This window comes from Gorilla gorilla, chromosome 8 (assembly GCF_029281585.2).
Source record: "Gorilla gorilla gorilla isolate KB3781 chromosome 8, NHGRI_mGorGor1-v2.1_pri, whole genome shotgun sequence".
NCBI lineage: Eukaryota > Metazoa > Chordata > Mammalia > Primates > Hominidae > Gorilla > Gorilla gorilla.
Genome location: NC_073232.2, coordinates 102,321,438 through 102,338,159, shown reverse-complemented (window position 1 = coordinate 102,338,159; position 16,722 = coordinate 102,321,438). Strand labels below are relative to the sequence as shown.

At 36.9% G+C, this 16,722-nt stretch overlaps 1 pseudogene; it reads right to left on the bottom strand.

Moving 5' to 3' along the window:
• Window positions 1-16,018: 16,018 nt before the first annotated feature.
• LOC101134167 (small nuclear ribonucleoprotein Sm D2-like) lies at window positions 16,019-16,384 on the bottom strand (annotated as a pseudogene).
• Window positions 16,385-16,722: the final 338 nt, after the last annotated feature.

The window sequence follows — 16,722 nt, the reverse complement described above, 5'->3', positions numbered from 1 at the left end:
GTAACTCTAAAATTTCCAAAGATTTGGGAATTAAGAAAATGACTTATAAATTACTTATGTAGTGTTAAGGAGAAAAATCATAATAAAAATTTGTAAAATACTTTTAATCAAACAATAATAAAAGTATGACATATGACAACTTGAAGGTAGTACTGAAAGACACTCTCAGAGAAAAACTTACAACATTAGATGCATATTTAGAAAAGAAGAAATTCTTAAAATCATCATCTGCATGTATATTACAAAAGTTAGTAAAAGAAGAGAAAATTAAACCCCAAAAGAATCATAAAGAAGGAAACAATAAAGACAATAAAATAAAGTAAGTAAACAGATGCAAAAGAGTGGATAAACAGAGGCAACTGTTGGTTTTTTGTCAAGACTAAGAACATCAACAAACCACTGGTAAGATAGATCAAGAAAGTAAAAAGAAATAAAAGATAGGGTCACTTACACAAATCAAAAAGGGGATATCACTTAGGATTGTATATCTACAAAAAAGAAGAATATTTTATTTTGAAAATTTAGATTAAAATGTCTAAATTTCTTTTTTTTGAGATGGAGTCTTGCTCTGTCGCCCAGGCTCAAGCACGGTGGTGCAATCTTGGCTCACTGCAACCTCCGCCTCCCAGGTTCAAGCGATTCTCCTGCCTCAGCCTCTTGAGTAGCTGGGATTACAGGTGCACGCCACCATGCCCGGCTAATTTTTGTATTTTTAGTAGAGATGGGGTTTCACCATGTTGGTCAGGCTGGTATTGAACTACTGACCTCATGATCCACCAGCCTTGGCCTCCCAAAGTGCTGGGATTACAGGCATGAGCCACCACATCCAGCCTAAATTTCTTAAAAAATACAACTTAATCAAAACTGACTCAAGAAGAAACAGGAAATCTGCATAATTCTTTATAAAAGAAATTGAATCTATAGTTTAAAACCTTCCTAAAGAAAAATCCCAACCCAGATGGCACTGGTGAATTATTCCAAACATTTAGGAAGAGATATAACCACCTTACACAAACTCTTTCAGATAATAGAAAAATAGGGAGCATTTCACAACTCGTTTTATGAGGATTACTTCAGTTTAAAAAGAAAAATCTGATAATGACATTAAAAGAAAGGAAAATCTTCCTCATGCAAAGACCTGTAAAAATCCTAAATAAAATACTAGTAAATCGATATATCCAGTGACATTAAAAAAAAAAAAAAAAGGTAATACATCATGACCAAGAGGGTTTATTTCAGGAAAACAAGGTTGGTAACAGTCTAAAAATAAGTCCATCAAATTCACCACACTAATAGAGTCAAGAAAGAAATTCTCAATAGATAGCAAAAATAAAAAATATTCAGTGGTATATAGATACTATGGAATACTACTCAGCCATAAAAAAGAATGAAATAATGGCATTTGCAGCAACCTGGATGGAATTGGAGACCACTATTCTAAGTGAAGTAACTCAGGAATGGAAAACCAAACATCCTACGTTCGTTCCCACTCATAAGTAGGAGCTAAGCTATGAGGACTCAAAGGCATAAGAATGACACATTGGATTTTGGGGACTCAGGGGAAAGGGTGGGAGAATGGTGAGGTATAAAAGACTACACATTGGGTACAGTGTACACTGCTCGGTTGATGAATGCACCAAAATCTCAGAAATTACCACTAAAGAACTTATTCATATAACCAAACACCACCTGCTCCCTAAAAACCTATTGGAATAAAACCTAAATTTAAAAAACAAACAAATAAATAAAGATAAAATATATTCAACACTTATTTTTGATAAAAGCTCTTAGAAAACTAGATTGTAAATTCTCTATTAGATTGTATGTTCCTTAAAGTAAAAAAACAAAAAAGTCTTTTTCAACTCTATGTTCCTCACATCACCTTAAATACTAAACTTTACCAAAGAGACATGTACTAAATATTCACTGAAGTTAATGCAAAAGTCCACCTTATGTGTCATTCTTTTCTTTCAGCTTTTTGAGGTAAAATTAATAAATAAAATTATATATATTTAATGTACAGTGTGATGATTTAATATGTGTACACATCATAAAATGATTACCATAATTAAGTTAATCAACACATTCACTTCACATAATTACCTTTTTATTTATTATTTTTTGTGAGAATGCTTAAATTAAGATCTACTCTCAACAAACTTCAATTATACAAGAGGTATTATTAACCATACTAAACATGCTGTAAATTAGATCCTCAGAACTTGTTCATCTTATAACTGAAAGTTTGTACATTTTGACCAACATTTTCTCATTTTACTCACCCTCAGATCTCGCAACAATCTATTTCTGTGAGTTCCTTTTTTTAGAAGATTTCCACATATAACTGAGAGCAACACTATTTGTCTTTTTTTGTTTGGCTTATTTTACTAAATATAATGCCCTCCAGTTTCATCCACATTGTCCCAAATGGTAGAATTTTCTTTGTTTTTATGGCTCAAAAAATTCCATTGTATAATATACCATCTTTTCTTTTTTGATTCATCCATTAACAGACCCCTAGGTTATGTCCATATCTTGGCTACTGTGAAAAATAGTGCAACAAACCTTGGAATACAGCTATCTCCTCCAGATACTGGGTTTTTTCCTTCAGATATACACCCAATAGTGAGACTGTTGGATCATATGATAGTTCTAAATTTAATTTTTTGAGAAACATATGTACTGTTTTTTATAATGGCTATACCAATTTACATTATCACCAACAGTGTACAAGGATTGCCTTTCCTCTACATCTCATTTTCCTGATAATTAGTGGTGTTGATTACTTTTCCATGTACCTGTTGGCTATCTGAATATCTTCTTTAGAAAAATGTCTATTCAGGCCCTTTGACCATTATTTAATTTGATTATTTGGGTTTTTTTGATATTGAGTTGTATGTGTTTCTTATAAATTTAAATAGTAACCCTTATCAGATATATGGTTTGGAAATATTCTCTCCCATACCACAGGTTGCCTTTTCATTTTGCTGATTGTTTCCTCTACTGTGCAAAAGATTTTTACTTTGATGTAGTCTCATTTGTTATTTTATTTTTGTTGGTTGTGCTTCTAGTCTCATATCCAAAAAATTATTGCCAGGACAAATGTTAAGGAGCTTTTCCCCTATGTTTTTTTATAGTAGTTTTATGGCATTAGGACCTAAATTTAGGTTTTTAATCCATTTCAAGTTAGTTTTTATAAGTGGTTAAAGATATGAATTGCCTATGATTTGAATGTGGTTTGTCTTCACCAAAACTCATGTTGACATTTGGCTCCCTATATGCCAGTATTGGGAAGTGAGGCCTAGTGAGTGATGTTTGGATCATGGGGGTGGATCCCTTTGAATAGATTAATGTCCTCCCTCATGGGTAAATGAGTTCTTGCTCTATTGGGAATGAGTTATTTCCCACAAGAGCATATTGTTATAAAAGAGTCCGCTTCCTCAGTTTTCCTCTCTCTCTCACAACCTCTCTCACCATGTCAAATCTTTGCACATACCCACTCCTCATCCACTTTCTGTCATGAGTGGAAAGAGCATGAAGTGCTCACCAGAAGCCAAGCAGATGCTGATGCTATGTTTCCTGAATTTCCAAGCCTGCAGAACCACGAGCTAAATAAATTATTTTTCTTTATAAATTACCCAGCCTCAGGTACTCTGCTATAGCAACACAAAACAGACAAAGACAGGGGTCCAGTTTGGGTAATTTTTGCAAGTGGAAACCCATTTTTTCCAACACCATTTATTAAAGAGGATAGTTCTTTCCTCATGTATTCTTGGCACCTTTGTCAAAGATTAATAAACCATTTATGTATAGGTTTATTTCTGGGCTATCCATTCTTTTTCATTAGTCTATGTATCTGTTTTCAAGTAGGACCATATTGTTTTGATCACTATAGCTTTGTAATACACTTTGAAATTACTAAGGATGGTGCCTTCAACTTTGTTCTTCTTTTTTAAAATTGTTTTGATTCATTGGGATTCTTCGTAATTCCATACAAATTTTAGGATTATTTTGATATTTCTATGAAAAATGCTATTGAAATTTTAATAAGAAATTGCACTGAGGCCGGGCACAGTCACTCACGCCTGTAATCCCAACAATTTGGGAGGCCAAGGCAGGCGGATCATGAAGTCAGGAGTTCGAGATCAGCCTGACCAACATGGTGAAACTCCATCTCTACTAAAAATACAAAAATTAGCTGGGCATGGTGGCGCATACCTGTAATCCCAGCTACTCAGGAGGCTGAGGCAGGAGAATTGCTTGAACCCCAGGGGTGGAGGTTGCAGTGAGCCAAGATCATGCCACAGCACTCCAGCCTCGGTGACAGAGTGAGACTCTGTCTCAAAAAAAAAAAAAAAGAAAGAAAAGAAAGAAGGAAGGAAGGAAGGAAAAAGAAAGAAAAAGAAAAAGAAAGAAAGAAAGGAAGGAAGGAAGGAGAGAGAGAGAGAAAGAAAGAAAGAGAAAGAAAGAAAAAGAAAAAAAGAAAGAAAAAGAAAGAAAGAAAGAAAGGAAGGAAGGAAGGAAGGAAGGAAGGAAGGAAGGAAGGAAGGAGAGAGAGAAAGAAAGAAAGAGAGAAAGAAAGAAAAAGAAACAGAGAGAAAGAAATTGCACTGAATCTACAGTTTGGATGTAGTATAAACATTTTGACAACATTAATTCTTCCAATTATAGAACATAAAATATTTTTCCTTTATTTGAGTCGTCTTCAACTTTTTTTTTTACCAATGTTATACACTTTTTGGTGTACAAAATTTTTTACCATCATGGTTAAATTTATTCCTAAGTATTTTATTCTTTTTGATATTATTGTAAATGATGTTTTAATTTCTCTTCAAATAGTTTGCTGTTAGTATATAGACACAGCTAACTTTCATATGTTGATTTTGTGTCCTGCAACTTTTCTGAATTTATTAGTTTAACAGGTTTTCTAGTTGAATCTTTGAGGTTTTGTATATAGGAAATTTTGTCAACTGCAAACAGGGACAATTTAACTTCTTCCTTTCCACCTTGGATGCCCTTTCCTTTCCTGCATCATTGCTTTAGTGAATTTCCAGTGCTATGTTGAATAGAAAGAGCAATAGCAGACATCCTTATTTTGTTCCTGATCTTAGAGAAAAAGCTTTCAGCTTTTTTCCATTGAGTATGGTGTTAGCTGTGAGCTAGTCATATATGACTTTTATTATTTTGAGGTACATTCCTCCTATACCTAATTTGTTGAGTTTTTATCATGAAAGCATATTGAAATTTGTCAATTGCCTTTCCCATATTTATTGAGGTGATCATATGATTTTTATCCTTTATTCTAGTAATGTGTTGTATCACATTTGTTGATTTGTGTATGGTGAACCATTTTTTTTATTCCAGATATACATCCCACTTGATCATGGTTAAGTGTTAAATGGTAATCCTTTTAGTGGGATGTTAAATTTGGTTTTCTAGTATTTCATTGATTTTTGCATCTATATTCATCAGCGATATTGGCCTATAATTTTTTTTTGTAATGTCCTTGTCTGGCTTTGATATTACAGTAATAATAGCCTTCTAAAGTGAATTTATAAATGTTCTCTCCTCTTCCATTTTTTTTTTAAGAGTTTGAGAATAATTGCCATTAATTCTTCTTTAAATGTTTAGCAGAGTTCACCAGTGAAGCCATCTGGTTCTGAGCTTTTTTTATTGGTAGATATTTTATTACTGGTTAAATCTCCTTCCGATGCATAGGTCTATTCAGATTTTCTATTTCTTCATGATTCAATCTTGGTAGGTTCTATGTTTCTAGAAATTTATCCATTTATCCTAGGTTATCCAATTTGTTGGTGATAATTATTCATAGTAGTCTTTTATGGTTCTTTCTAGTTTTGTGGTATCATTTGTAATGTCTCCTATTTAATTTCTGACTTGTTTATTCAAGTCTTCTCTCTTTTTTTCTTAGTCTAGCTAAAGATTCGTCAGCTTTGGAATGCTTTTTAAAATTCCAGTGTTCAGACTGAGAATGAGATGGAATATGATGTGATGCAAAGAGGCAGTGAAAAAACAATGTGTGCTGGTGGGAAATAAGAGAAAATTTACCAGCTGCTATGAGTGGAAAATTGTGGGCAAAGAAATAAATGTTTGCAGTCTTTTTAAGAAACTTTACTATGATATGGACTATGAAGTCTCTAGTAATGGTTTACATGTTGGAAGTTCTGTTTAAAGTGATTATAGATTACCCACATTTACCTCTCTTTTTTCATAAAACACCACAGCATTCCAAAAAAGTGATAAAGAATATATACTTTTGACAATAAAAATAAAAATAAAACAAAACATCAGCAAACATATCAGTTTCAGAATTTCAAAATACATAGAAATATGGTAGCTATCTTAGCAAATTATAAAGAACAGAATGCTAACTGCATGAGAGAGAAATGTTAAACTTGGAACCAACCCAAATGCCCATCAATGATAGACTGGATAAAGAAAATGTGGCACATATACACCATGGAATACTATGCAGCCATAAAAAAGGATGAGTTCATGTCTTTTGCAGGGACATAGATGAAGCTGGAAACCATCATTCTCAGTAAACTAACACAGGAACAGAAAACCAAACACCACATGCTCTCACTCATAAGTGGGAGCTGAACAATGAGAACACATGGACACAGGGAGGGGAACATCATAAACCAGGGCCTGTTGGGGAGTGGCAGGCTAGGGAAGGGATAGCATTAGGAGAAATACCTAATGTAAATGACGGGTTGATGGGTGCAGCAAACCACCATGGCACGTGTATACCTATGTACGAAACCTGCAGGTTCTGCACGTGTATCCCCGAACTTAAAGTATAATAATAATAATAATAAAGAAGCAAGATAGTTTGTGATATGTAATTCCAAAAGTCTCAGAAACTGGAAGTTCCAGGGACCCTTGAAATATGGTACATGCAGAGAAGAAGAGAATGATTTTAGGTCTTCATGGGGAGATTTGAATTTTTTTGCCTATCTCCTTTTCAGAAGAGAATGTTTCCAGCTCACATTTTAACTGAGAACACAGCTTAGCTGACTACGTACAAAGACTTGGGGCTTTGTCAAGTGTGGCTAAGTGACCTTTAAATCAAAAGCTTAGGTCATCAGGGATTAGGAATTGCTCCAACACTTGCTTATCTCTCTCTATTCACCTTGTTGCTCCAATTTGGCCTCTGGGTGTTTCCACTACATTCAAGTCAGCTCAGCCATTAATTTTGAAAGGTGGGTGTGAGTAAGTTTGGGGGGAAGAGGGTTCTAGCTTATTTTTATTGATGTATTTAATAGAGCATTTTTCTAATTAACAGATGACCATGTTTCTGGGAGTTTAACTCTTTTCTATATGCTTTTGAATCTCCTAAATACTTCATAAAAAGTTTTAAGGACAAGCTCCTAGAACACCTTTCCCAGCCTATCAACCAGATAACCAATCATACCTCCTCCACCCTACAGACAACTGGGAATTTACTCAACTGAAAAGGTTGAACAAGTGACACAAGATACAGGTAAGGAAGGGGATGATCTAAAAGGGGATGAATGTGACTGAATGGTGAAATCCTAAGTGCCTCTGCCATACATGCTCACAGAATGCTGGCAGCCAGGCTCAGACCTCCAGGTCTAAGTCGGAGAAGCCCTCTGCAAAATGGCCAGCCTAAGAATGAAAACCTATAGATGCTGATATTTGAGAAACCGCAACAAAGAGCAATAATCCTACAGTAAAGCCAACTACTCACCAGCACCCTCCACACATGCACTGCTTCTACAGCTTTGTAGAACACCTAACTTAAACATGTAAAAAAAAAAAAGAGCTAAGAATTATAAGACATTTAAGAAACTCCTCCACATGAAAGGTAGACATTAAAATAAATAGGAAAAAACATGCCTGAGAGACAAAACATAAAGCAGAAGAAAACTTATCCCAACACACTTATATTTAATATGCAAAAGAGAAGATTTTGTCTTCATAGAACAAGAAAAGGAGGCTATGAAAATGAACGAGCAGATTGAATAAAGACTTAATAACTTTGGGGTGAATAGCAGATTCTAAGATCTTTCAGACAGGGCAAAATAGTTACATAAAAGAATACGTGATCAGAATCTCACCAAATTTCATAATCACAATGTAAGAAGCTAGGCTGCAGAATGACACTAGAATAAAAGGGAGCAATGGTTTCAAAGTTTTTGGGGACAAGAGGCACAATAGATTTCTATATACAGCCAAACTATTAATTGAGGGTAAAGGTAGGAAATGAAATATTTTCGCATGTGCAAGTTCTTAAATAATTTACCTCCCAAGAATTCCTTCTCAAGAAAGTAATGCAAAATATGAGACCCCAAAATGAAGGTACAATCCAAGAAGAAAAAAGACAGGGGATCCAGAAAACAGGAACTCTACCAAGCAAGGGAGTAAACAGAATTTCCAGGCCAATGAAGAATAAGGATGAATACTATGCAGCAGCCTAGATTCAAACGGGGACAGAGACCTCCAGGAGGAAAAAGATAACCCTGAGCTAGTTGAGTAATTTTAACATATAGAGAGAAGATATACACTTCCAGTAGAAAGTTTGGCATGAATTACTGATAGGTACATTAAAAACTCAGAAAAATAAAAGAGGCAGTTATTAATGTAAATCAAAACAAAGTTTAATCACCACAGACACTACAAGACATGGCTCTGAATAATAAGGTACACAGTAAATAATGATTTAACCAAAACGACGATATGTGTGTAGTGAGAAATAGGCTATAAGTCAGCAAAAATCCTCACTTTTCATAGTATTTTTCCAATAGATACTAAAATGGAAATATTAGTAGATATCAGTAGTATCAAAAGAAACATGTTATTTAGAAATCAGGAGATAAATTTCAGAAGACATGCTCTCAAAAAATCTCATAGCAATTGCCCCTGAAGAACCACATTCTGGGAATTGAGGGAAGTGTGGAGGATAAGAGACTACTGGTTTCATTATGTCTTATAGAACTATTTGTCTCTAAAATATGTACGTGCATTGATTTAAAAAGAAACAAAACTTTAATTTTAAAAATAAAAAATATATATATTATTCTTTAATATTTTTGGAATCATACGTGTATCTCATTTGAATGTGATTTCACTTTTTGGCTCCTTGGAGTCCAGCTTTGTCTGGTTTGTGAGCCTACTCAGTGTTCCAGGTGCTGGGCTAGATGCTTACTGGTATTCATATATTGGAGCCTCACAACAATCATATGAGGATGTTCATTGCACTTCCCCTTTCAGATAAGAGAATAAAGAATCTAAAATAGAGAATAAAAAACAATGTTCCAGCGTTTCTTGGAGCAAAGGGTGGTTCTGCGACACAGTTCTGGCCAAGGAGCTGTACGTAAAAATCTGCAGGCAGCTCATCTTTCTGCCAGGAATGTAGGCGTGCTACAGCCTTCTTAAATCAAGGAGCATACAAGCTACGCACAGACAATGAAGGCTAGAAAAAGCCTGGATCACCGATCTTCTCCATGAGCTGCCAAGCCAGCTGGGACTATCTACCTCCAGACTTCTTGTTAAGTGAGGAAAATAAAAGTGTTTAAAAATATTTAAGCCACTCAAGTAAGATTTACTATTGCACATACCTAAACACAACTCAGCTAATAGAGGCTCCAAAGCCTCTTCTCTTTTCTAGGTCGTGTTGCTTCTCAGACACCCAATTTAGGCTGTCAGGAAAGGAGAGAATAGCTCCCAGGAGAGGGTCCCCCTTTTCAACGTTCTTTCACATTTCTCTGTGAAGGTACATGGAGGTGGGAGTCTCCAGAGAAGTGCTGATGGATTGCATTGTCATAGAAGCACCAACTTTCTGAGATCTAAGTCATAATTTTTCTGGCTTGCTGAGCTAATCAATAGAAGCTTTCCTTTTGAAGCTGTTTGATAGAATTGACTAAGATGGCAGAATTGCCTATGGATAGTCAGAGCCCAGGGCAAGGCAGGAATTGCACTGGGACTTATTTGACTTTTTGTTATTGTTGTTGTTGTTGTCGTTGTTTTAAGTTAACTTATAAATAACAAGTATAGTAACAATATCCTGTAGACTGAATGTCTGTTTTCCCCCAAAATGCGTATGTTGAAAACTGATCCTTAATGTGATGATATGTGGAGGCAGGGCCTTTGAGAAATGATTAGGTTATGATGATGGAGTCCTCAATAATGGGATTAGTACCCTTATTAAAGGGACTCCAAAGAGCTCCATCCCCCCTCAACAGTGTGAGAATATGGCAAAAAGATGGCCACCTATGAACTAATAAGTGGGACTTCACAAGACACCAAATCTGCCAACGCCTTGGTTTTGGACTTCCTAGTCTCCATAACTGTGAGAAATAAATTTCTGCTGTTTACCAGCCACCCAGTCTACAGTATTTTGTTATAGCCGCTCGAACAGACTAAGATACAATGTTAAGGGGTAAGGAAAAAAACCACCCACATACCAACTACCCTACCACAACTATTTTCATTTTCCAGTTTTCTTAGAGTCCATGCACTCATGCACTCTTACTTTTCACAGCTATAATCATATACATATAATTCAGTTTCTCTTTTACTTAACATTATCACAACAAATCATATTTTTTCCATGCACGGTCTCCATCATTTTCACTTTTATAATTTATTCTTTTATTCAATACCTACTATGTTATAGGCTCTAATGTTAAAGCTACAAATTGAATAATATTTTATCAAGTAGCTATATCATGGTTACTTGACCATTCCACTAAGGGGATGAACATTTAGTTTGTTTCCAATTTTTCCTTTTATATATAATGCTGCCATGATCATCTTCATAAGCAAGTATAACTTTTTTGTTTGTGATAATTATTTTTGATTTTTGGCAGTGAGACTGGACCAAAGGCTAGGGATATCTTAAGGCTCTTAAGATACAGTACTGTAAACATTTTCAATGGGGGACTTAACCACCTTTGCTGGAGTTGCACTGGGCTTTCTTCTTCAGATCAGTGTCTTCTGAATCAAACTCTCAAACAGGTGTCATTGGTTGACAAAGTTCAAGTTACGTTCTGTGTTACAGCAGCAAGGAAAGTTGAGGAAGAAGTGAGTGTCTCATTTCCACCTTCAGACATGGAGATAGATGAGAAAATTTTCCCAGATGTACAAATATTTTTTTTAATGTTATGCAGCCAAAACTCATGCTTTCATTTCACATGAGTGAACAGACTGGGCCATTTCTCTCAGTTGACCCTACAATATGGCTTGAGCTTGCACCACTTTACTGAAACTATTCTTTCTAAGGTCTTGCTTGACCTTAGCTTCCCAAAACCTTCTGGCTAATCTTTGCTTATTGTCTTGCTAAGTCCCTTACTTTATTTTGGTAATTCCTCCTCATTCTTGAAAGTTTTTTTCCATTTTGGTTTCTATGATACCATACTCCACTGGTTCTCTTTCTTCGTTTCAGACAATTTTTTGGTCTCCTTTCTAGTCTTCCTCCACTGGATGCCCAAATATTGTTATTCCTCAAGGTTTCCGCCCAACTTTATTTTCTTAATAGCATTCTCACTCATGGACTCAACTACCACCTTGTATCAGTCTGGCTTTGGTTAGGGAAAAAAAAAATCATTTTATATATGCCAGATATGAAGAGTTTAAATATAGGGAACACCAAACCTTGAAGAATTCAGAGTAGTGAAGGTTGGGGGAACTGCCACCAGTGTTCTCAGTAGCCATTTCAATTATCTTGACCTAAGCTGGTAGTTTTTAAGGGCTCTCCTGGAAGCATCTTTGAACCTGACATCTGCTCCTGCATCTATCTGCAATTGACTCTGGAAAACAATGACCTCTTTTCTCTTGCTTTCCAAATCTGCAGTGAGTCTCATCTCATATCTGCATTAGACTTTCCAGAGTCAGGGAGAGCATCTGGTCACAGAATCCCCAGACAAGTTGGCATTCACTGTGATTGGACTCCTTTAGCTAACATGTTCACCTCTAAACCAATCCCCAGTTCTATAGGTAAGGCATGTGACTTTGTCTATGCTAATCAGTACACTTCATCCTCCTAAACCCAGTGTAACTAACAGTCCATAGAAGGGGACTCTACCCCTATGGAGCTACAGGTGAAATTAGCTTCCTCAGAAACACATAGATCTCACTGAAATCTAAGCCTCTTAGAAAAGTGAAATAAGGAAGAGAGGAATCCTCAGGTGTTCAGTGTTCATCTTTACTTCCATTGCTTTTGTTTTCTCCTGAGAAACCATGATAATCTCATCATAACCAGTAACTCTTCCTCTAATCCATTTTCTCATTACAAAGTTATTTATGGAACATGTAAATCTGACAGTGTCACTCTCTGTTTAAAACCATCCGTGGCTGCCCTTCACCCTATTCTATATAAAGTCTCAGTGATCTGGCCCCATTTACCTCAAGCTCATGTCTCTCTGATTGCTGCCTCTCATTTCATACTCCGGCCGCATCCAATCACAATATGCCTGGCATAGTGCTGGTCATACACTATGTGCTCCACCGATGATTACTGAGTAAACTAATGCATGAAAAAATGAGATGAGATGAGATAAGACGGTTTGCTTCCTTTCTGAAGTAAAACTAAGGTAGTATTCTGGTTTTTTTTTTTTTTTTTTTTTTGTATCCCACTTTTCTCTCATTCTGTGTGGGGCTCACTGCACAGTGGGTGTTCAAAGATGCTTGTTAACTAACAAAATTAGAACATTCATTTTATTACCCAAGAAAGAGCTCCATTGAATTTTTTATTCCTGGCAATTTAAAAAGATTTTTCTGGGTTTTATAATTATTGGCCTGTTGTAGGATAAGGAGTGGGTGAAAGAATTCATTAGCTCATTAAAATACAATGAAAGGAACATAATTAAAACATTTAGGCAATTTCTGTATCACAGAAAATGAATAATCAGAGGTACAAAACAAATCCTCAGCCAGTTGCTTGGCTAAAGCAAGCCCACACTTCCTGCTTTCTCATAACACTGTCAACTGGCTGGTTCCCAACACTCTTCTCTATCCACTCCTCACAAGAGAATTTGCTTTAATGAACTCTATTCTTAGTGCAGAAAGCTTAAGTCGTGGTAGCATAAATTATGGCAGGGAAGTACTCTGAAAACCTGGAGAGGGAGTATTGGGGTTTCCTTTTCCCTATCTGCTTCTAGTAGTTTGGTTTTGGCTCAATAACTGTACCTGCCACTGTGCTCAGTGAGTTACCCACATCATCTCATTTAATTCTCCCAAATGAGGTATATCTAATTATCCTCTTTTCATGAATGGAACTGAGGTTTAGTGATATGTCCAAGATCACACAGCCAGTTAATAGAATCAAAACAAAAATAAATGGTTTTAACCAGACTCCCAAGAGCCCCTGCTTTTAAACATTATGTAAACCGGAATAGTCAAAGGATTTCCTTCTTTGATTTCCATGGCACTTGGTCCTCCCCTGGCTGCAATGAGAGGATTCAACCCTCCCCTGACCCCCATGCCATTAGACAATTAGACACAGCAGCTAGCGCTGCATGTTTGATGAGTGACTGTCTAATGCTGTTCTCCTCCCTTCCCTACTCCTTGCAACTTTTGCCATTATACCTTCTGCTGATCCTTGGTTCCTTTACTCCCTCACATATCTCCTCGCCTGCTCATCAGTTTCCAAGGATCACCAAATGTCCTTGAGTTCCTCCCAGTAAAATATGGAATTTCTGGATAGTAACACCTGAAGATCTGATGACACAGAAGGAACAGCAGCTTCTCATCTTAAGATGCTCAGAGGAAGAACACAGGGATTATAAGCCTACAGCAGCAATACCCAAGAGGTAAAGTACTGCCAAGCAGTTGGCCTAGGACCTAGAAATGGGAACAAGTTCAATTTCTACTTTAAATGACATTATCTGGGACATCTCATATTAGACACTTTCAGATGCTTTCGTATTCACTATGTCATAAATCCTACTAGGAGACCATGTATCTTTTTTTTTTTTTTTTTTTTTTTTTGAGATGGAGTTTTGCTCTTGTTGCCCAGGCTGGAGTGCAATGGCACAATTTTGGCTCACCGCAACCTCCACCTCGCAGGTTCAAGTGATTCTCCTGCCTCAGCCTCCTGAGTAGCTGGGATTACAGGCATGCACAAACACGCCCGGCTAATTTTTTGTATTTTTGGTAGAGACGGGGTTTCTCCACGTTGGTCAGGCTGGTCTCAAATTCCTGACCTCAGGTGATCCACCCCACCCACCTCGGCCTCCCAAAGTGCTGGGATTACAGGCGTGAACCACCACACCTGGCCAAGACCATGTATCTCATTTGACTTATTCAACTAACACATCCTCTGCAGAGCCGTAAACTGGAATGTTGACACCCAGGGCAAGTGCCACAAAATGGCCACTCAAACCGGTTTTATAAGCAAGGCCTGGTTTGCAAGTGGGTGTTAAAAAAATGCTTTATCTTTTCATTTTAGCTAATTATTCTTGCTAAGGAAAAACTAAGTTTTTGTTCATGGGAATGTGTAACAAATTTTTAAAATATAAAATCTTTTTAAAATATATGAAAATTATATACCCTCCATATTCTGATACCCAAATATAGTTCTGAAACTATGCGCAGAACAGTGCCTTTTGCACATGACAAGACAACCTTAACATTCTCCTCAGCTTAACTGAAATTAAGACTGATTTCCTCCTGACTATAGACCCCTGACTTTCCTTTCCTTAGAGCATTTACTTTAGAAAGCTTTCAATTGTAAATTATTTTCCTGCCCTTTTGAGATGTAAATCATCTCCCAGCCTTTTGCCAGATTTATCCAAGAATGTCTTTCTCAAGAACCTGAGAGCTATCCCTTTGAAATGAAATCTTCAAAAAAGATAGTATTCCTATCTCACAGTCTCTGTGGAAAAGTAGGAGCCTATATTAATCAGCGTTCTCCAGGAAAACAGAACAGGAAAAAGCATTGGGCAGAGAGGGAGCATATTATAAAGAATTAACTCATATGTTTATGGAGGACAGTTAAGTTCAAAATCTGCAGAGCCAATGTTTGAACCTGAAGGCTAGACTCTGCTGTAAAAGCAAGAAGAGTCAACGTCCCAGTTGGAAGACCTTCAGAGAAGAGCCACTGATCCAATTTAAAGACCACTAGGCAGGAGAATTCTTTCCTTCTTTGAGGAAAAGTCAGCCTTTGGTTCTATTCAGGCCTTCAACTGATTGGATGAGGCCCACCTACATGGAGGACAATCTGCTTTACTCAGTCTGCTGATTTAAATGTTAATCTCATCCAAAAACACCCTCATAGAAACAACCAGAATAATGTTTGAGTACCATCACAGAGCCTAACTTCAGCAAGTGCCAATTAGCAAAGACAAATGGCCAAATTACATTCACCAACTTACCACCTAATGTTCTCCAGTGCTTTTCTGCTAGTTCATATTTGGGCTTAAAAATCTGCCCACCTTTTATTTCAGTGAAGTTGAGCTCAGTTCTATACTAAAATCTCTCTTTTACTGCAGTAACCCAAATAAAATCTGTCTTTCCATTCTTACCAGGCATCCAGTGCAATTTTTCTTCAACACAGATTAATGAAGACTGTATGAGCAAGTGATCTACCAAACTAAAAATCAACCCTGTAGGGTAGGTATCAACATCTCTGTTTAGCTACTCCTATAAATAAAAATAAATATTAATGTGTACTTATTATGTGTCAAGTACTGTGTTCAGTGATTTATGTGAATTAATTTACTTAATGCTCACCACTACTCTATGTATTAGATACTCGATTATTCCCATTTCACAGAATAATTATCTGAGAATTAAACAGATTAAGTAACTTACTAAGGTCACATCGTTTGTATATAGTGGAGTCAGAACTAGAATTAAAATTGTTGTAAAGAAATAGCCTGTCTCGAAAGCCACATTTCTACTCAAAATACTATCTATTTTCTTTCCTTTTTTTTTTTCCACTAGAAAAATAACACAGAGCTCTATTATTCTCAACACCAATGGCAGCGGTCTTCATAGGCCAGCGGAGTGAGTTCTGTCGACAGATAGGTGGCCCCTACTTGCTGGCGATGAGTGGGTTCCGCAGGACCACGATGACCAAGTCCCCGTGCAGGAACATCCTGGAGATGTAGCAGTCTTTGTTGACTGGCTTGGACTTCTCGCCCTTGCCGCTCTTGGGTACCTCGGTCCACATCTCCTTCACGTTCTCCAGCACCATGTTGCAGTGCCTGTGGAAGGCCTTCACGTGGCCCAGGAGTTTCTTGTTGTGGCGACAGTTGATGAGCACTTGCGTGTTGTTCTTGACTGACTGTGTGAGCACAGAAAGTGGACCCGTGTTAAATTCCTCCTCCTCTCACTTCTGCAGCTCCTCTGGGGTCATCTCACTCTTGGGCTTGTTAAGGAGGCTCATGATGGTCACTACGCTCTCGGTTCATTTCCCGTTTCCTCCGCATTGCTGCTGCCGGAATACTATCTATTTTCATAATGAAAACTCATGCTGTCTCTCTTTTCAAATGTTTTGGATTTGAAGATGCAGCCACCCAGGGTAATGATGACCCACTACTGATCTATGTCGGTGAAAAATCAACAGCTAGGAATGGAGTCCACAATTTTCATGAATGCGAGTTTTATGTTGTTTTAGTTAGCTCAGGCTTCTGAAACAAATACCACAGACAGGGTGACTTAAATAACAAAAATTTATTTTCTCTTAGTTCTGGAAGCTAGAAGTCTAAGATTAGGGTGCCAGCATGGTCAGTTTCT